Consider the following 23,258-nt stretch of genomic DNA (forward strand, 5'->3'; position numbering starts at 1 on the left):
TAAAGCGTTTTTGTCACAATTATTATTGGCGACAGTCAAACACAATAAACTCCAATATTAACTTAGCTTCAGCTTAGGAGTCACAATTATTATTAGCCTTATTTCCGTGGTGCTCCCCCTTAAGTTCTCTGACTTTCGGTCATTGCAACTTTGTGTTGTCTCCCGCTTTGTATGGGTTTTTTGTGTGATTTGTAAGGAACACACACACACACACTGTATAGAAAGTATCATACAATTTACTTTTAATTATACATTATTTATCTTCATATCAAATATCTTAGTGACACATCTCCAGCTTGGACTATAGTCAATCTACCATCAGTGGCTACAACCACTGAAAATTATCTTCTAACTGACAGTCCATCAAAGAGTAGTTATGAGTTTGACAACTGTTTATAGCTCATGACCTCCTTGTCAGGTATATTATGTTGTCAGCCACTTGATATGAGCAATTAACTATTCATTATGTTCAAATGTTCATTAAAATATAACATTCATAGGTTGTAAATGTACTTATTATCAAATAAGATATCTTCTATTCATATTTTTATCATGAAAGTGTGTCTTGTGATATCTATCTGCGCGTTTAAGATAATTTTTATCCCGGAAAATTCTATGAGAATTTTTGCTCTCATGAAACTAGCAAAACTAGTAACTAATAATAATAATAGCTCCCACACCGGTTTCGGTGACGGTGGCCGATTTATTGAAACCAGACCAGCTACGCAGGAGTAATTTTATAGTGCCCAGTGTGTGCGCAGTACACAAGAGTACTCTCTATTCCTTTACTCTCATAACCCAGTGGGACGGAAGACCGACACGACTGGCGAGACATCAGGCGCAGGACCGGCATGTAAAAACATGCCCATCCGACGCATGGATCATCTAACTTGTCAGACAATCAGGTGATCAGCCTTCATTGTCCTAACCAAACATGGAAATAACATGTTTCCAACGCGGGAATCGAACCCACGACCTCCGAGTCAAGAGCCGCGCTCTATACCACTAGACCACGAAGGCGAAACTAGTAACTGTATAGTCAATAAAATAGTTAAGTAAATAATACTAAAACAATAGTAAACTAATAGTTAAATAATCCATGAAGTGTAATTTTCGAATTTTGGTAAGCATTTAAAAACTCCCAAAACATAATATAGCATAACTCTGGTATTCCTAAGCATTCTATAATGACTATGTCTTTGTAGCTAGGTACCAAAGTTAGTCCTAGCTAATAGGAGTTAAGTATTGGACTCTTAACTTAACACAAATAAAGTAAACCAAGCATTTTTGCGAAGACAGACTGAGGATGCAATAATAATAATAATTATTTTATTCAAATTCGAAGTTTAAAATAGCTTCAAAATTACAAACACTTGACCTCACCGTGAGTTATATGACCTTCGTCCTTGACGTGACCTCTGACCTCTGACCCCAGTAGCATACGAAGGGATAGATGGTATGAGTCATACGGTAATTTATCATTGTTAGAAAAGGGCCATTATCACACAGAAACTTTTCTTCGAAGATTTCTTTGTATACTTGGAAAATCTTTGTTTTTTTATACTCTACTGCTTAAAACTTACTTTAATGTATGTTTATTCCATAAAATAGCAAAAATATCCCTAAAACTACAGTTAAAGCAAATTTTGTAACAAAAGACATCAACGCGTGCGAAGCTTTCATAAAGAACGTTGAGCTGAAAATTAATTGTAGAGACTTTATTTATTTTATTTTATTTTTGCATCATTTTATTTATTTTTTTACTTTTATATTATAATACATTTACCAAAATTCCATACTCAATAACAATAAAATTTACCGCATTTTTAGCATAAAATACATTCTTAAAAACAATGCTCGCGTACAATACGGGAAAACATTCGAGGCAAAAATCAGGTTCTGAAATAACTGTACCCGCGGGTTCCCACGTCAGGAGTTGAAAGGGATCAATCAAGCGATGTATTTGTTGGTTCTTATTAGCTAATAATGGGCCACGCGATGTGCTATCCTGAGAGAGCAATTTCGCGTTTTTGTGGGAAAGCCGGCGTGTGTGAGCTCTACATTTGTTTAAATTGTTTAATGTAGAGTACTGGATTTTTGTTGTGTTTTATGTTTTTTTTATTTAAATAAGATTATGTATTGATTTTTTTACATTTGTTTTTTTTTTGGGAAAGCCGGCGTGTGTGAGCTCTACATTTGTTTAAATTGTTTAATGTAGAGTACTGGATTTTTCATGTGTTTTATGTTTTTTTTTATTTAATAAGAAAAATCAATATTACATTGATTTTTCTTTTACATTTGATTTTTTGTGGGATAGCCGGCGTGTGTGGGCTCTAAATTTTTTAAATGGTTTGAGACAATGTAGAGTACTGAATTGTTCTTTCAGTTTTTTTTAATTTAATAAAATTTACATTGATTTATTTTATATTCCGTTACTTCTTAGATTTTTTAATATTAGGTGTTTTCATAGGTACTTGATAAAAATGCTAAAAATATCCTTTATACAGAATGTAACAAAAACAAGTGATAATACTTTAGGGTGTGTACGTGTTCCTTGTAGAGAGTTCACTGTGAAAGTAGCAGCGCTGAAAGACCAAAATTTTTTTTCACTTTTGTATGGGGAAACTCGTGACGCTCGGGCCCTTGCCCATACAAAAGTGAAAAATATTTTTCGTCTTTCAGCGCTGCTACTTTCACAATGAACTCTCTACAAGGAACACGTACCCACCCAAAAGTATTATCACTTATTTTTGTTACACCCTGTATATAATAGTATGACAAAATATAATGACGCTAATTAAGCGATATCATTGTTGGTTCTTATCAGCTAATAATAATGGGCCACGCGAAAAGCCGGCGTGTGAGCTCTACATGTGTTTAAATTGTTTAATGTAGAGTACTGGATTTTTGTTGTTTTTTGTTTTTTTTTTTTATTATTTGATTGATTGATAAGGCTCTATATTTGTAGAGTTCACTTTACATGCTTTTTATTTACCATAGTTATTTTTTAAACTATTGTTCTTTTAACTTTCTTAGGTACCTATAGAGAGAAAATTTCCAAAATCTTCTGCACGTGTGAGATAACATTAAAATTCATTAGTTTAGAATTTTAAAGCCTAATGTTCGCACGTGTATTACAATTATTGTTTTAACACACACAATTATTATAAAATACGTATATATCCTTTCCCAGGACTCAAGTATACCAAACAGCAAAATCGGTTCAGTGGTTTGGGCATGAAGACGTAATAGATAGATAAGAACGTAAGTGTTTTTGTCATTCAATTTTATAATAATATAAGTATGGATTCCAAGTTTAAAAATATAAAAAAACTGTTTTCCTCATTGCCAAAATTAATCATTGTAACAAAACAGTTACATTGAATCCACTTAGTAAAATAATTTGTCATATTAAAAATACTATGTGTCTAATTATATTATAGAGATTAATAATATTTTTTAATGAATTAGCATGAATCAATGACTTATATAAACATGAGTCAAGTACAGTTCTCAGAAAATATAATGACAAATTCCTACAATTATTTAAAATTATGATTTTATTATATTATTATCTTTTGATCATACGCTACCTTCTTAACAAAAATGTTTCTTATTTAAAAATTCTTTATTATCTTAATATTTTTTCAGTGTTTGTTCCCAAGTTGCTTCCATATATATTTTTATTAATTCGCTATGCGTGAACGTAGATTAAAAACAATTTACGAGTATTAAACCAACTGACTGCACAACAACTACTGTACAACGACGTACATTAATATGTACTTATAATAAAGAAAAAAGGTTCGATTCTTTGCATCTATTAGGAGAAATTGAAAAAAAATATTAGGATTTTTTTGCACAAACAGAAACCTAAGGACAACCTACTTTTTACCATAGAAAAATGTACGGTTTCTATAGGTATTTTTAACATTTGGGCAATATTATGGCCATCGTTTGCTAGGTCAGTTTATGCAATCTATACCTTTTTTTTTTAAGCATTACGCATCCCCCGCCCTCTCGGGGGAAAGGGCAGGGATATGTCAGACTCCCTCCGCAGAGGTTTACCGACTAAAACCACCCCATGCCCTCGTCAACACTACACGGATGCGATCCATACCTAATATTACAAATGCGAAAGTGTGTCTGTCTATCACCTCTTCACGCCCAAACCGCTGAACCAATTTTGCTGAAATTTGCTACGGAGATACTATGAGTCCTTGGAAAGGACATAAGATACTTTTCATCCCGGAAAAATGTACGGTTCACGCGCGATCAACCAGTTTTGACGTAACGGAATTACGGGCGTCATCTAGGTAACATAACCACAGTCCACAACTAGGTTCATGTTTATATTACCCTGGCTAAGGCGATGTTTGAAGTTCAAATAGTCCTTGTTAACTTCTCCCGTTTCCCACGATATAGCCAATAATTCAGACAATTTTCTAATATCAACTTGTCTATGGTACAAGCCTTTGTGGTGAGAGTACCGACGAATCTTCTGTCGACTTTCGAGGCGCCGGAGTTCTGGCCGATGGATGTAGTCTATCGGAGGTTCCGGGGGAGACTCCGGAACGAAGCGAGTCACGTCGCCGGCAAAATGTGACAGTGTTAGTTTTTAAGTATATATAAATTATGTATGTTAGTTTTAAGTTATTTATTATATAATTATATGTATGTTAGATGTAAGGTATTTGTTATATGGGCCTCTGATGCCTGAATTAAATGATTTGATTTGATTTGATTTTGATTTAATAAGACATACCTGGATGTCCTTCCTCCTTTAAAGATATAAGATAGACAAGTGTGGCTGTTTACTGCTGTTAAGCTTTTTTTAATTAAGAAAGAAATAAGAAAAGAAGAGGTGAAGTTGCCAGACCTTCAGAGAAAATGATAATTTTGCAAATATTTCATTTTTGGTGCTAATTTTCTTGTCTTTCTAGTGATTAAAGGGTTTCCGAGATGAACAAGCAGCTTGGCGGCAAGCACGTACATTTTTGCTTGCTTCAAACATATAGACCGTTTACAATTGTTTGCTTGAGTCAAGCATTTACGTGCTTGCTCAGCGCTTGGTGTGATTTTATATTTTTTGCTTTTGCTTGAAATCTACGTGCTTGCCGCCAAGTTACTTATTCATCTCGGCATCCATTTAGACTACATTTCATTACAGTGATACCTATAAAATATACAAGACGTTAGTGTAAACACCATTATCCTTGAAACCATTAAATGAGCCCGTGAAAATGAACAACTTTTTCTATAAGAACAATGTTGGGAATTAAAAAAAATCCGTCTTCATACCCATACAAATTGCCGATCCGGGCATTTTTTTTTTGAGTTCCCAGCATAATTGTTCTCATAGAAAAAGTTGTTCATTTTGACGGGCTCATTTGATAGTTTCAAGGATAACGGTGTTTACACTAACACACTGTATAATACTAACAGAGTCGCTTCTTCAAAGATATTTATGTTTTTTTTTTAATGGAGTTAATCAAGTGGAAGTATAATACCTACAATACATGAATGACAAAAGTACAACACATATGGCAAAATAACGTTCGCCGGGTACCTTATGTAGATCGCGTAATCTCTACCCTTACACCACAACAACTCTACATTTCCATGGTAACCGCATATCGGTACATGGTCGTATTGCCGCGTATGGACTATCTCTATGTTCTCTATAAATTCAACTATAGCCATGGTAGAGTCAGCTATGGTACAGTCTATTATGGTGTTACTTTTGTATTATCATATAATTACTATTCCGAGTTGTATTGTTGATATTATTTTATAATATAGTGTGTAGGTTTCGTTATGTACCATCGAGGAAATTGATTCCTAGACAGTTGATAGAACAAAAATTCAATGTTAATTGTATTTTGTCAACTGGGTTTGACGTAACGCGAACAAACTACGTAGGTACCCATCTGATAGTACTTACTTACTAAACTAGTCGCAAAGGAACTGAATAATGAGACATACATAAATATTATTAATTAGTATGTCAAAGTGGCATGCTTTTATTAATGAACAATATATTCTACGAAGGCTCTAACATGACCTAATTTTCATCTGTGAAAAAAATTAATGGTATCTGTGCAATTAATTTACAAATACAGATATTTTTAGGCAATTCATTTACAAACCAAAGTTTATCATGTTTACATCACACAGTGCATTTTTCGGAACGAAAACTGTCCAATGTTTTTACCCCATATTCAAAGAATTTACATACGAAATTTCGTCAATAATATTAGATTTTAGGCCGCAAGGCACCATAAATGATGATGATGAAACACATACCAGGGGATAGTTAGAGTCAGTTATGATAGGTAACGATCGGTCAGTCCCCCCCTCAGTGCGGTCGCTCGAGGCGCCAATTCCCCATATCACACTAACTTGGCGCAGTTAGTGCCATGTTGGGTAAATATGTGTGTTGGTGTGTGTTTCCCGCGGTTTTGTGTTGTAGCCTGTAGGGGTGTAATCATATCACAATATGGCGTATATATTGAGTGTGTGTGTGTGTGTTTTTTGTTGTGACTTGTGGGGTAAAATGGGCGCGGTATTTTTTTTTTAATTATAAAATTGGGGCCGTTTATGGACTGTTCGTCCATATCCTTTTTTTGTTATTTTATTATTTAGATTTTTCGCACGCATAATATTATGAATTTTAATTAATTGTGGTCCATCACGCCATGGCGTGGGTGTGGTATTTGGATTATATTATATTAAAATGACAGTGATCTGTGGTTCTAACATTTGAGAGTTTTAAAGCTTAATTTAATGAAGAGTTTGAAAGAAAATGTAGGGAGCTTATGGCAAAAAATAAATAAAGTTAAAGTTATAATCATTACATGTATATAAGGGTGGATTGCACCAGAGGCGTAGTTATAGTTAAGGTTAAGGTTATCGTCAAATATGGCGTCCATTATGGACTTTTACTAGGAATTTGACAGTTCATTTGACATTTTGTTATGGTTAAAGTTATAGTTAAAGTTAGTTGGTGCTCCCCCCCTCAGGGCAGCAGAAAGAGTGTACTTAAAATTGAGAGCAAAGTAAATTAGCTATATATAATTAATTTATGCTCTTTAATTAGAAAGATGGCGTTATTGTAAAAAAAATTATACTTTGCAACAAAAGCTTGCTTTGTGCTTGGATAAAATATATAACGACTATGTCCTCTATCTTATTGGTCGGCTTATTTTAAAAGTTAAACCCATTTTACTTAATGTTCATGTCAAATAAGTGTTCTTTTATCCTTTAATAAAGATAAAGTTTTATTCATTTGACTGTCTTAAAAATCGTATCCGGCTATTACTTCCGATTTAAAAATAACTCCAAAACCACTCTTTTATCGGTAAAATTCATCATACCTAATATTTTACCTCCTATCAGTAACCTATCAGTTTTACCCAGTGTCCTACTGACTCCTAATTAAGCACCCACCACACGTCTGACGGTAGCGAATAAAGAGTGTCGTGAGACCATAATTAGTGATGCACTAATGAGGCGCCATTGTAAGGGTGGACACTGACCCTAACGACATTTTTTGTAGAGTTTGTTTAAATACATAGTACCTAACGTCAATGAGTATTAAAAAGTAGTGCTTACAGAAACAACCTGGGCTTTTAGCCAAGATATATCGTAATTTTAGTGTCGAAGTTGAAAAAAACATCTTAGTTTTAGAATTGAAAGTGCGCGTTGCAAAACGCAGGTGTCCGTACCTTTTATCAATAAATATATTATATAATAGTATATTATAATTCATCGGGCACCAATAGGCAAAAATTGCGTTTTGTATGGGAACCACCCTTAACAGTTTATTTTATTTTTGTAATAGCAGTTATATCGGCAGCAGCAATACATAATTTGAAAATGGAAACTTACAATCACGGTTCTTTACATACAGACGAACGGACGGACATCAAAGTCTTAGTTACATTCCGCTTTCATCCTTTGGGTACGGAACCCCAAAAATCAAAGCCAGCGGTTGTCAAACTTCAGAGTTAATTGCCTGCTAATGGTTTGACCCCGGTCCTCAAAGTGTCAAGTCAGATCATTACTCACTCTGATAAAATTGTTATTACAGCTTGAACAAATAAGACCGGTTTGATAGTTCACAAGTTCGAGTCTGGTTAGGAAAATTGTGGTTTAAGGGTCAATTCAGACCGCAACGCGACGCGTAGATGCATTTCTAATTAATTTGTATGGATTTGACAGATTTTAATGGAACATTGGAACGTCGCGAGGTATTGCGATGCATTTTTAACCAACTTAAAAATTGTAGGTTCTTTGTTCGGCTGTGGTAATTTCAGAATAGACAAACTGACACCGCAAGCGGCGTGTTCGTCAATTTTATGTGTATATTTTTGTGTAGTAAATAAAAAAAACAATCAGATTTCAATGGTTCATGTAGAAAAGCATCGCATTGCATAGCTGCGTCAGATTGCAATGTAAGACCCTTAAGTAAAGTGGGCTAGGCTTTAGTTAAGATTAAGAAACAAGGCTTTTTTTGTAAGCACTTTGAACTCTCATAGGGAGATCGCAGACGGCACACTTTTTGTGTGATCGAGTCTGCGGCGCACATACAGTCGGCATGACGCAGCCATGCAGATTGTATGTGCGCCGCAGACTCGATCACACAAAAAGTGCGCCGTCTGCGATATCCCATAATGTTATATTAATAAGATTATAAATAGGAAAGATCCGTTTGTTTCCTTGCGTTGAAACTGAAAACCACTAAACCTGTTTAAGTGAAATTTGGCACATATAGAGCAGATAGCGAAAAAGGTTAGGCTACTTTTAATTACAGAATTTAATTCACTCTCCTCTCGCACGTACAATGTCAGGTTGCACAAAAACAAAACAAAGCTAATCAATGATTAATTAAAAATCAGTCATAAATAACCTCATGTTTTATTTGTGAATCAATTTCTCAGGCGGAGCTATAAAGAATCCTCGCTCATTATAAGCGTAGCCCTGACAAGTCTAGTCCTTAATCGCGGATTAAAATTAGCTGTCAGTTAACCGTTGTTTAGCGGTTGCCGATCGCGGCGTAATTGTTTTTCACGCTCATTTGATGCAATTTAAATAAATCTTAGTTTATTTATTTGTTGGGATGACCGTGGTTTATGGTGTTATGGTTTTAATCGTACACAATCTGTTATCAAAGAATAATATACTATGTGAAGATGTACCATTTAGAGATATACATTTTTAAGGCTGATCGCACGTTATTTGGGTTGGTTACGTCAATTTGATTTGATAAGTTTCTTGATAATATTATGTAGGCTGGGTTTGACGTTACTCGACTAAATTACGTAGAACCACAATCTACCTGTAAATCATTTTTTCTGACAGTACATATCAAACACTATAAGGAGAAGCTATTATCTAATTATATTTTAAAGCTACTGCATAGCTTTTATCGAGGACTTTGATTCCGTAACGAAAATAATCCTAATATCACCCACTCTAAACGGTCGGTGCAGCGTTGCCAGACTTAGGCTCGGTGTTTCTGTGGGTGCGACTAGACGTATGCGAGTTATAATTATTGCGTATAAGTTGATAAAAAATGTCGTCCGCACTGTACAATTCAAAATAGTGTGGGGTACCCACAATTCGCCTAACATTCCTGCATCGCGCTATCCAAGTTTTCTGAGCGTGTCGGTATACGACAGCTGGATTAATGTATCACGTGGGCTCCGGCCTGACCGAGCATAACACCTCACTCGGTCGCTTTGTGGTGACCACGCTTATTCCCACATTGGTGACCCTCGACAGAACACGCCTCCTTCATCATCATCACTCCCCGCCCCTCCGCACCGCGCCAGCCAGCATATCGCCTCATCGGGTACCTCGTCCATTAACCGCAATGTACCGCGGCCTGGGCGACTCCGCATCGGCATCATCGGACTTTCTCACTACACCGACCGGTCAGCAAGCAGAGCACATCTCTTCTGGTCAGCACGTAGCATCGGCCCCGCACGGCAGCTATCCGACTCACTGGATCCCGTGCAGCAGCTTACAGTTCCGACTCACTGGAACTCTCTGGCACTGGCGAGTGGCGCCTGAAGCGACTAGACTTCAAGATTCGACCTCCGGTCTTCGGGGGGGGAGAGATGTGGCGGTACCCACAATTCGCCTAACATTCCTGCATCGCGATATCGAAGTTTTCTGAGCGCGTCGATATATATGTATACGACAGCTGAAATGTATTACGTGGGCTCCGGCCTGACCAAGCATAACACCTCGCTCGGTCGGAAGATCTTCCTTTGGCCGCCACGCACTCATACCCACAATAGTATGCTGATTGGATAAAGGTTAAATTTACGATTCCTATGAACCGTGACAAAACAACTATAAACTAAAAACCTTCATAATATAACAAACAATACACACTGAATCTTATCAAAATCGCTCTTATCTTCAAACCTGCCGCATAAAAAATGAATGCTTTTAAAGTAGTTACATCTGACCTCGTCTGATGATGAGCAGAATCCTTGAGGTGGCGATTGGAATGACATGTTTGTGGTTTCATCAATGTCACTAGCACTAAATGTATACTTTAGATTATCAGAAAAATCTGTGTGTGTAAAGTTAATATACCTAGCGGAGCAACAATATCGAGCTGTCAAACGAAACCGAAATTGATTTACATCTGTGTCTAAAAATTTGTTTACGTATACACTTACATGAGCATCTTTCTTAGAGATTAAATTGTTAACGTTGGGTACGTTAACAATTTAATCTCTAAGAAAGATGTGCCGACTGGACGTCAAACAGATGAAAGAAAAATTGGTTCTGCTGTCATGTATCACAGGTCTCTTTTTACCACGCAGTGTTACTGATAGTGACATCTCGCTTGCTCAGGCTTTTGTTTCTCTATTCCGCTAGGTATATTAACTTTACGGTACAACTGCTCTCTCACCCCGTAACACGTCGAAAATATATTTTAGTAATCTGTGATTAATTACTATACTCAATAGCAGGTAGTTTCGCTCGGGGTCCGTTTTAAGACATGATGATGATGATGAAGACCTTCGCGGTCCACACATTTTATATAAAAAAATATTAAACAAAGGTAAGTAATTACGGAAATTATAAAGGTATTTTTTAGATTTCAATGAGAAAAGTAACCATTTTTTGTAGCTAATTATCACTCTGAAGTTTGAAGAAGTAAAAAGAAGCTATAGATATTGACATTAAATCCTGGAGATGTTGAAGTCCTAAGATGAACGAAGATCATCTTCGAACATGCTCGGTCCGCACACAATGGGTCGGCGGTCCGGATGCGGACCGTGGTCCACCATTTGGTGACCCCTGCTCTATAGTATATTTTTAACCAACTTCCAAAAGGGAGGAGGATCTTTTTATTTTATTTTATCATATTTGGGTGGCTTACAGCTAACTATAATAAATTTACTTACTTACAAGCTTACTATATTTAATTAATTTAATATAGTTAGCTTACAAGCTAACTATATTAAATTTACTTACTTACTTACGTAGTAAATAAAATCAGTTCGATTTAAACATTAGCAAAAAAGTTAACTTCTACAAAATACCTATTATTGTATTGTTTTGCCAGAGTAGTATTAAGACAGACAGACAGACACACTTTCGCATTTATAATTTTAGTATGGATGTAATATGATGATGTTTCAATTTACAATATCTCCATACGAGATTTAAAACAGAATATTGTAATCACCTACGGCCTACGGGGTTTGACTCCCGACCTCAATATTTCAACTACGTTATTGGCTGCTACAGTAGTTCCGACTGTTTATAGCCTATGTTATTTATCGTCCCACTCGTGAGAAAACGGGCTGCGAGACACCTGATTGTAAACGTCGTGACATTTTCATTACCGGTCGCGTAGATGTTCCTAGCATTGAAATGGAATACAGTATACAAGTGTTATACATTGGACCGGTCAAATATTGCTATAAATACAAGCACGTAGAAAACTTTTACTATGGGACCAACTCAATTCGGCAAAATAATCAGCTGTTTGGCAAAATCGTAACTGGGCAATAGATAAACATTCATAATATTATATAACCAGATGCTAAGTTGGAAAAATACAAATATGTCTGCGAAAACCGCATTCAAATCGGATCAGTAGTTTTCGTGTGATGCTGGAACAAACATACAGACAGACAGACAGACACAAAAAACTAGCCACAGTTTTGGCTTCTATAGCGATGTAGTAACATCCCCCGCTTATTATTTTTTGAATATCTTTAAGAAGGAAAAAAGGAACCCTATTCCTAAGACTTCAATGTCTTATTGTCTGTCTCGGCTGTATATCTCAATAACCGCTACTCTTCTGCAATTTTCACAGATTGTGTATGTCTGTTACCGATAAAATAACAGATACTAAAACAAATTAAATTTAATATTTAAGGCGTGATTTTTTTGCTTGAAAAGTACAAAATACTCCATTGTATTTATACTTTAACAATTAATAGTAAAATTAAAATAAATTAAATAATTAAGGATTCGTACAAAAACATTATTTGCCTAATTTTGCTCTATTATGATAAGGAACCTTTCGTGCGCGAGACCAACTCGCACTTGGCCGATTTTTTTCATACATTTCTCTTTGAATTTTGCGTCTTTGGGAAAACTGAAATAGGACTAAAAGCGATGAAGGTAATCATTCTTCAAAGATGCACTAATTATTGTAAGTTATTATATGAGTAAGCATTAAGTACCACTTCTTTCGACTATAAAATAAAACTTATAATAATAAATTATAATAAATTTAGACCTTCCGCGCGGCTTCACCCCCGTAAATTAGGAATTTCAAAGACAAATGAGCCCACAAAAATAGCCTATGACATAATGTGGTCTACTTTTTATTTATGCCAAACAACATAAAAACAAATTGGATGGTGCGTGAAATAAGTCCTTTCAAATAATTTTCCCCGTTTATTCCACACTAGCTATTGCCCGCGACTTCGTCCGCGCGCAGTGTCAACAAAATTGGTGTCAAAAGCTTTTTAAAACTCTGGTACCCCTTAAATCAAAATACCCAAAACAGCCGTGTAGTGTGCACATAATATTATTATTTTTAAATTAAACTTTTTATACCAAATTTTAAAGCTTATTATAGTTTTACACAACTTAGCTGCATACACAACTTTAGCTTTACCCATAAACTATTTAGTATTTATTATTGGTATGCTGTTGTTTCTACTTTCTGATATCTATGTTGGTAGGTGAGTTATTTAATAAAGTGCATAACAATCGAAAGACTTGAAAAACGTAGTCAAACATGGTACCACCTCTTATATAGAAATATATATGAGCAAGCGATAGCGTGATCTAGGCGACTCTTGGCGCCATCTGTTACGAGTTTTGGAACTAACTTAATTTGAACAAATTTACACATAAACACCCTCTTACAAACCCTTTTTCCAGTAAAAAGTAGCCTACGTCCTTTCTCAGGCTTTAGACTATCTGTGTACAAAATTTCATTACAATCGGTTCAGTAGTTTTGGCGTGAAAGCGAGACAGACAGAGATACTTTCGCATTTATAATATTAGTATAGATTTTCCTCTGTTTCTTGGCTATGAGCTATCTAACTCTGAAAGAATACTTCAAAATTTCAAATCGGACTAGTAGTTCCTGAGATTAGCGCGTTCAAACAAACAAACTCTTCAGCTTTATAATATTAGTGTAGATAATAACGCAACCGCATAAAAAATGTCGATAAAAATATCGATACCAAAATCTGCATCACACCACATCACTAGTGCCTTAGTTTGATAGTTTACGGAACATTTTTCGTGAAGAATATTTTTCGTGAAGAATAATAATTGATTTTTAAATTAAAAAGTCGTATAAATTACAGTTGGCTGTGATAGGTGATCCCGCTATTTTTGAAGTTCACAGTATCGCTGCAATTTTTGTAGGTAATTATAGCACAAGTCAGCATTTTGTTCGCAATTTACGGCGTAGTGAAAACGTGTTTGCCGTGGAGTGATTGACATACGACTGACAATTTGTGCCCATATGGGCAGGATTTGGCGACATGTGACAAGATCTATAACATATCTCTTACTTCTAAAATCTGTGTTGGCAACATTCTAATTCTGTCCATCACGCTGACAGGCGCAGAAATGGAATTAAAGTGCGCTTACATTAATGGGTTTAGTGGCTGTTGACGCATCACTCAACAGACATAATTGATTTATATATTGCCTGTATTTTGCTTTATGCGGCCTCTGAAGGGGCCATCCACTAATCATGTGATATTTCTTGATCAGTTTTATGGGGTCCTAAAATGTTTAAATTCCCCAGTCCCCCTTGGTACTTACTATGTAGTGAAGCAAAGGACTACCGCTTTCCCTTTCCTATTTTTACATAATCTTTTAAATAAAATTCTCAAAATATCCTAATTCCTATATCTTTCCCGGGGCTCAAAGTATCTGAATACCAAATATCAAAATCGGTTCAACGGTTTAAGCGTGAAGAGGTAACAGACGTCTACTTTCGAATTTATAATATTAGTACGGATCTTTCAATGCCAGTAACATACTAGATCAATATAATAGCTTAAAACAATACAGTTTGTATGACGACCATAAATATGTATGAGTATAATATGTTCGCCCCATTAATCACATAGTAGAGTGGCCTATGTATTGTAGCCTATGTGTTGCAAGGACAAGGCTGTAAATAACAGCGTGGCTAAACTCTTGAATATGTAATGAACACTCACTGCTAATTATTATCTATATCGATGATGTAATATCCATATTTCATAATCGATATGCTATAATTTAATTAGATACATTTTTATGAAGTAAAACCTTTTTAGCGGCGCGGCGTAGAGCACTTTTTAGGATTTGTAAAAAAAAATTTGAGTCAGAACACGTACTATCTAAAATTTGTAAGAATAGAACACCGGCTCGACTTGAGAGAAAAAGTTATATCTTCCTCTCTACCACGCATCAGAAATATATGCCTAATACTGCAGTTTCATATTCACTTGTGCCAACACTCCCGTTTTTTATTTACATTAGGATTCAAACGATTTAAAACAGTATTTTGAGTAAGCGTCAATTATTTTTTCACATTGTAAGCTTACTGTGCATTTTGCCTGTGCTGTTTTATTATGCTGTTATCTTAAGTCCAAAAGTCTATATATACCTTTGAGTTTTATATATATATATATATATATATATATATATATATATATATATATATATATATATATATATATATATATATATATATATATATATATATATACTGACTGATTGACATAGTGATCTATCAACGCACAGTCCAAACCACGGGACGGATCGGACTGAAATTTGGCATGCAGGTAGATGTTATGACGTAGGCATCCGCTATGAAAGGATTTTAATAAACTCCAAGGGGTTCAAATAGGGAATGAAAGTTTGTATATAATAATACCTCTTAACGCGAGCGAAGCCGCGGGCAAAAGCTCGTACATAATATAACATTTATATGTCTTTTAACTGTTATAGTTTCAACTAAGTATACTTTAATACTTATAGTCTTATAATTTAATTGGCGCAGATAGCATCGATACCAGCGTCTCTGTCAAGGTCTGCACTACATCCGGCTTGAACAATACTGAACCAATATACTTATTTATTTATTATTAACTAATGATTAAAGTCCCGGTGAACTTTACAAAGTTATACATCCATAGTCCATACCAATATTCTAAATGCGAAAGTGTGTCTGTCTGTCTGTCTGTTACCTCTTCACGCCCAAACCGCTGAACCGATTTTGCTGATATTTGGTGAGAAGATACTTTGAGTTCCGGGAAAGTTGTCCTTTGCATACGACACCTTTCATCCCGAAAAAATTGTACGGTGTAAATGTACGGATAAAAGAGTTTTTTTGCAACTGAGTTTTTTATAAAATAAGGGGGCAAACGAGCAAACGGGTCACCTGATGTAAAGCAACTACCGTCGCCCACGGACACTCGCAACATCAAAAGAGCTGCAGGTGCGTTGCCAGCCTTTTAATAGGGATTACGCTCTCTTCTTGAAGGTTTGCAGGTCGTATTGGTCCGGAAATACTGCTGGTCACAGTTCGTTCCAGAGTTTTACAGTACGCGGCAGAAAGATATGCGAAAAACGCACAGTGGAAGACTGCCACTCAAAAATCAGCCCTTAATCGCTCACCGATTTTGACACAAAGCGCTTTTGTTATTTCCGACGTTCTGGCTGCTTTCCAGCGGCCGTGGTCACGGGTGGACTGAGATGACAGATGTCAAACTCGTCGGATTTGTTCAACTACCTGCAGATTCATTAATTTGATTTGCGTTCCTATCTACGCACTCACAGTATCAGAGACGCCGCTGTGTTTTAGATTTGTAAATGAGCATAAACTCGTTAGTGATGAAACATTATAATTATCGTGATTTGTACTCTTGTAAACATAAAAAATTATTTGTATGAAGATGGCAAACCGATTCAGTGGTTTGGGTTTGGAAAGTAACAGACAGACAGACACACCTTATCTACTATTAGTATGGATATTGATGCATACGTAGCTGTGACATTCTCATGAATAAATTAGACACAGGATGATACTTACATATAATTTAATCATATTATCTGCTTCATTAGCATACGCGTCCGAGTTTATCCACCTGTCAGCCCGCTGTCACCCCGCTGTCATCCCACTGTCACCACATGCGGCGCTGTCACTGTCAGTGCTGACAGTTGATACTCTCGTCACTTACATTTTAGAGGAATGAGGTTTTAATTATTAAAAATAGAAGAGCAAAAGTCGAAATCAAAGTTTTTAGATATTTTAGTTTTAATTTAAAGGTCAGCAACAGTAATGTTTTCATAATTATACATAATATTATTACTTTTCATTAGAGATTTCAAGACTTACGATTTGTTTTGTAAATATATTTTTAATATTCCTCAGATTGGCTGTCGAAAGTGCCAAATTACGAATTTTCATTTATATGCATGAAACAAATTATTATTAAAGTAAGTATAAAGACGTGTTAAATAATTGATTGGCATGGTATAAGATACGTTTTAACATTTCTAATATAAAATGTCCGACATATTTATTATCTATGCCCTATGGCATCTACCTCAAAAAAAATTGTTTTTCGAATACAAAAAAAAATAAAGTCGGCTTAACCCACGTGCGACATCTATTATTTGTAAGTGTAAGATTAATGAGCGACTAGTCGGATTACCATTCCTTTGTGTTCGGATTTGGATCACTTCGATACCGGCTTATTGATTTCGTAAGTGGTGACGTGTGTCGATTTAGGGGTTAAAAAAAATTTAGAGTAACTTCTACCATTACTATCCATACTAATATTATGTCATATGTAATTGATTGTACTGTCGGTTCTTGGTGGAAATTCATGTTGTACACTAATAAAACACACTTTTCTTGCACTTTTTCCACTATATTAAGATATTATTATAACTTTTAACAAATAACACGACCGGTTTCGAAATTATTCATCATCAGGTGTAAGTTTAACGTCGGTACTTTTAAAAAATTAAATATTATCAAAACAAACATTAGGGTTGTCAGCATCGTGGTACTTTTTACAATTTGGTAGAATTTTTATTCCAAATAAGACTATTTTCTACTAATGTTAAATTAATATTTAGTTGGATTTACCCATTTTTTATATTGATAAATTAATAACGTTGTGCTGGTAATGTCACATATACAGATTTCAGAGCCTAAAATTAAGTAATAATTGTTACATTTCTAAAATTATTAAAATTAAAATAATTATGTCACAAAATTTCTCTAAAAATTATTAAATGTCAAATAAATTAATATAAACAATGTCAAACTAACAATAATAAAACTTAATAAGACGATACAATTGTCTAATTACATCACCAATAATTTAATTGAATTGTCCATAATATTAAAATTATAAAAATTAATATCTATATGAATGTCAAATAAATTAAACTAAATTAAATCATGTCAATAAATAAAATATAATGTCCATAAAATTATATAAAAATAAATATCATGTCAATAAATTAAATTAGCGGTGAAATGTAAATTGAAATTAATGTATAAGTAATAATCGTTTAAATATCCTGTACTTAATAAAATTGAATTTGAAAGGCATGTTTGGTCGTTTAACAAGTTCCCATATTTTTTGTGTCTGTTGACTTCGAGTGCTTCCAGTGCGTCCATTTTCTTGCTTTTGGGTAAAACATGTAGGTATTTAATATTCCTGTCAGGTTCAAAATTATGGTCATTATTATTTAAATGCTCAGCAAATGTAGATCTTTCTGTTTTCCTTTTCCAAGCTGTGATATGTTCTTTTATCCTGGTTTTAAATTTCCGCCCTGTCTGACCTATATATATACCTCCACATGTTTCACAAGAAAGGCTGTATATTCCGCTATTGTCCGTGACGTTAAACTTGTCCTTGTTATTACACAACAGACTTTTTAGGGAACCCGTAGTGTAGAATGCTACCCTGGTCTCCCTGTTTTGTAAGATCCTTTGAAACCTATACGATAGAGGGTAATATTATGTCTGCGAAAGTGTCTGTCCGTCTGTCTGTATGTTACCTCTTTTCGCCCAAACCGCGAAACCGATTTTGCTCTTTGGTATGGAGATACTTCGAGTCCCCGGAAAGGACATAGGATACTTTTTTCCCCGAAAAAATGTACGGTTCCCGCGCGATAAACGAGTTTTGGCGCAACGGGGCTGCGGGCATCCACTAGTGTAGTATAAAGCAAAGTTTATTTTTTCTGTCCATTTGTATGCTTGGACCTTTTAAACTATGCAACGGATCTCGATAAGCTAGTAAACCAAATGAGGTGAAAATCCATACCTATATCTATATATTAATACGTGAGCCAAAAACTTTGTAACCCTTTTGACGAAAAATGGGGAAACGTAGGTGAATGAAATTTTGCACAGTTATAGTTTATATGGTGAAGGAGTGCATCGAGCTAATATTATCTTGAAATTATGCTTTTATCATACATTTTTTTAACAAATAAAACATTACACACACTACAAGTGTACACACTAGGAAAAATGACAGATTTTTGAGTGACAAGCCTATACATACGAATTATACTCTTTTATTTATGGTTGAAGTCTGTTGACAACAAGGTGACAAATTGAAAATGGATTATAGCTTTTTGTATTGAATCTTAGATACTATTAGACAATGCTTACACGGCCAGTCTGAGATCAGCTGAGTCCCAGAGACAAGAGTTGAAAAAAATATGATAAAGTCAATATTTTTTACAAAATATAGGGAGTAGGTAGTCCTAATATTGGTGGAACTAAGGTCGAATTTCGACCATTGGGCGATCTCTAGTTATTACAAATGCGAAAGTGTATCTGTCTGTCTGTTACCTCTTCCCGCCCAAGCCGCTGAACCGATTTTGTTGAAATTTTGTATGCAGGTACTTTAAGTCCCGGGAAAGGACATAGAATACTTTTTGACCCGGAGAAATGAACGGTTCCTTCTCGATAAACGAATTTTGACGCGACGGAGTTGCGGGCGTTATTTAGTCGAATATAATTTTTTGTGCTTATTGGGTATGTCTGAGAATCGGTTAATATCTATTTTTCATACTAGACATAAGATACCAACACAGAAATACAAATTTTTGGCGGGTTATCATATGAATATCATGAAATACCAACACAGCCAATTCACATATTAATTCGCACATGACAGCACGTTTTGTGCAATTTATTTGTCACTTTTTTTAAACATTTTTTCTTTGTAGATGTACTTTAAAAGGGGACAGAGGATAAATACATACCATAATAGCTGTCCATAATTTCGGAATGCCTCAGAAAACGTTACAATAAGACCAAGTCATCTTTGACCTAATATAAATAGCTCCATCAATTAAGCTCGTGCACATCTGAAGATATAACATAAAGCTAATATTTAAAATATAGCAAATATTTTTATCTACAAATCTTAAAATAACGTGTACCTATTAACTATACTACAACATAATCTACAAACGTATGAAAATTTTCGAAAGTGGTAGACTAACAGAGATAGAAAAGATTAAATATTTCGATTTGATGGTCCTAAAATATGGATTGGTCTATTTGTAGGACAATGCTACTGTTAAATTACATAAATAATAACCTATCAATATAAAAAACATCAGCTTGTTAGGGTTCCGTAGTCAACGAGGACTTGTTGATTACAGAACCCTAAAACGGAACCGCCACTTTCGAGGATTTTCGCAGCGGAAATTGTTGTTTGTCTTATCAAAATAAAGCTATTCACGAAAAATTAGCTTAATAGTAATCAAGTCAAAAAATGTTCTAGGGAACCTGTACTAATAGTACCTATAAGAAAATACTACACAATAATTACCTACGCCTTTTATGAAAATACATGGTTTTACATAACACTCCATATACGTCCCTGTCTTCTATTGGTGGTGTTAACCGCTACATATGGTATGATAACCAGATGAGTGTTAATTATTACACCAATGACGATCGATCATCTTAATAAGGCGATGGGAGGGTCTAAGGAGGTGTGCCATTTAGTGGTGCCAAGTTAGAAAGAACCGGTTTTGTTCCCAGGCTTTGTTGATTAATACTATATAGAAATAAATAAAAATGTTTTATTTTCAAGTCGGTTAAAAATCAACGCTTTAAGAACGTCTACCTGAGGCCTACCACCGGTTCGGGAACTAACCTGACGAGAAGAGCCGGCATAAGAAGCTCTCAACGGGATGGTGTGTAACGAATTCTTCCTCATAAAAAGACAGAAAAATATCACTCTTTTCGTTAGAAAGTATGTTTTCCAAAATTTACAAACCAACTTTAATAGGGTTGAGAATTTAGAACGATATTAATTATTATTTTCGTGACAGTTTATAATATATTTAAACCTATATTATTCTAGACAATAATATTCTAAGCTATAGTTATAAACTTTACATGAGTAATGAGTATATTGTTTCGATTTTTTGGACTAATTACAACTCTATGTTAGTAATTAGTATACTATTGACTTTTTTTTAATGAAATAGATGGGCAAACGAGCAAACGGGTCACCCGATGGAAAGCAACTTCCGTCGCCCGTGGACACTCGCAGCATCAGAAGAGCTGCAAGTGCGTTGCCGGCCTTTTAAGAGGGAATAGGGTAATAGGAGAGGGAAGGGAAGGGAATAGGGGAGGGTAGGGAAAAGAATAGGATAGGGGATTGGGCCTCCGGTAAACTCACTCACTCGGCGAAACACAGCGCAAGCGCTGTTTCACGCCGGTTTTCTGTGAGAACGTGATATTTCTCCGGTCGAGCCGGCCCATTCGTGCCGAAGCATAACTCTCCCACGTATAAAGTTGTGTCTTGTCTGTGACTGTGTCTAAGTTACTTTAAAAAACTTATAGCTTAAGTTTTATCGCATGAACTGGCGCAAATCCTTAAAGTGTGTAATGGCCTTACGCGCATTACGTTTAGTGAACAAAAAGAGTTGAGTTATGTCCGAGTTAAAACCACTTTGTGTTCAAATATTATGTTCAAATCACACACAATTTTGTATACTTTATTGATGCGATGAAAAATTGTTTTATTTTCATTAGAGATGTTGCCCGTTAGCTTCGTTTGCACTTTTTTCTTCTTCTTATTAAAATTCTGTATCCAAATTTATAATTTCATCTAAAGCGGTTCTACGTTTTAATACTGAATAGGCAACTGATAGAAAGATAGGCTCGCATTTTTTAAATAAGTCCTTTACATCTATAACTTAAAACGACCCGATACCAGCTCCTAAAGTAACCGTGACCCAAGCCCGATGGTCGCTGGTCGTTCTTATCAGAGAGTGCATAATATACATAAAAAACTTTCAGCTTTTATAAAGTGATAGAAGTCTAGCTGTTCCCGGCCTTTGGGAATGATATATTAAGCCAACAAAAATATTCAAAATCCATACATTATAAATAGAAAGTGTGTCACTCCACGTCCAAACCGCTGAACCTATTTTGCTAAACTTTGGTATAGAGATACTTTGAGTCCCGAAAAAAAGACATAATATAATTTAATGTTTATTCCGGAAAAATGGTTTTCGCGTGAGTTTTGGAAAAACGGAGTATCGGTCTACTTCTAATTTCTTATTTTATTATTCGTCTTTTCACAGTAAATGCACTGATTTTACCAGCTGTAACACAGTGATAACGAAACAGGAATGTAACCTATTTACCTTATGATGGAGAATTAGCGTCGATGACGTCACAGACCCAACATGGCGTCACTCGTTAGCGCGCCTAAATACATAACAACTGCCAAATTATAATGGCGCTGACGAATTGGCGAGCAAATATAAAGTATATTGCTAACATTATTTGGATTTGCAATAAACTATATGGCGCCTGCAACTCCGTTGCACCAAAATTCGTTTAACGCGCGTGAACTGTTCATTTCTCCGGGATAAAAATTAAGTATACCATGTCCTTTCCCGGGAAGTATTTCTATACCCAGCTCTATCGGTTTAGCAGTTTGGGCGTGTACAGGTAATAGACAGACACACTTTCGCATTTATAATATTAGTATGGATGTCAATGTTAACATAGATAAATCGAACGACAGTAGAACCTCAGTTATTCGTGAATAAAATTTCAATAAATAACATGATGTCTCCATAATGGCTTCCTATAGTTTTTCTGTCAACGGCAGATTGATTTAAGTCTTAGTTTAATACAACTATGCGCAAGAAACAATTTAATAAAGTTAATTAAAAGTAATCATTAAATAGTAGACAATAGTGCCGTACTCAGAGACAACATTAATTACTTAACTGTAATTAAATAATATAATATAATAATATAATATTATCTAAGGACGCTTCACACCACGTCAGTCTGGCCCCGTGCTAAGTACCTGAAGGACTGGTGTTACAGGTACCAAACAACGGAAATATATTATATAATACACATATTTAATACACATCCATGACCCAGGAACTTTGAAAACTTTTTGTTCCGTCGGCGGGATTCGAACCCGCGACCGCGGCTTGAGCTACCGACAGCCCACCCACTGAGCCACAGAGATCGTCAAAGATAATTTGTCAAACACTTCATTCAATTCAAGTTTGATCCTACTGTTTGTCTGTCTATCTGTCTGTCTGTCATCTGTCTGTTACCTCTTCACGCCTAAGCCACTGCACCGATTTTGCTGGGTATGGATATATCCATACCCAGCAAAAAAGTGTCCTATGTCCTTTCCCGGGACTCAAAGTATACTTTGAGT

General features: G+C 35.3%; 1 protein-coding gene and 1 long non-coding RNA gene across 3 annotated transcripts in view; one reads left to right on the forward strand and one right to left on the reverse strand.

Moving 5' to 3' along the window:
* LOC121735804 overlaps positions 1-23,258 on the reverse strand; it is a 152,241-nt gene that overhangs the window by 109,402 nt on the left and 19,581 nt on the right. The window lies entirely within an intron of this gene.
* On the forward strand, positions 10-21,303 carry LOC121735806. Its single transcript, XR_006036913.1, has 3 exons — positions 10-175; positions 4,032-4,042; positions 21,291-21,303. It is a non-coding gene; the product is annotated as an uncharacterized LOC121735806 (long non-coding RNA).

The sequence above is a fragment of the Aricia agestis genome, chromosome 18 (assembly GCF_905147365.1).
Source record: "Aricia agestis chromosome 18, ilAriAges1.1, whole genome shotgun sequence".
Classification (NCBI taxonomy): Eukaryota; Metazoa; Arthropoda; class Insecta; order Lepidoptera; family Lycaenidae; genus Aricia; species Aricia agestis.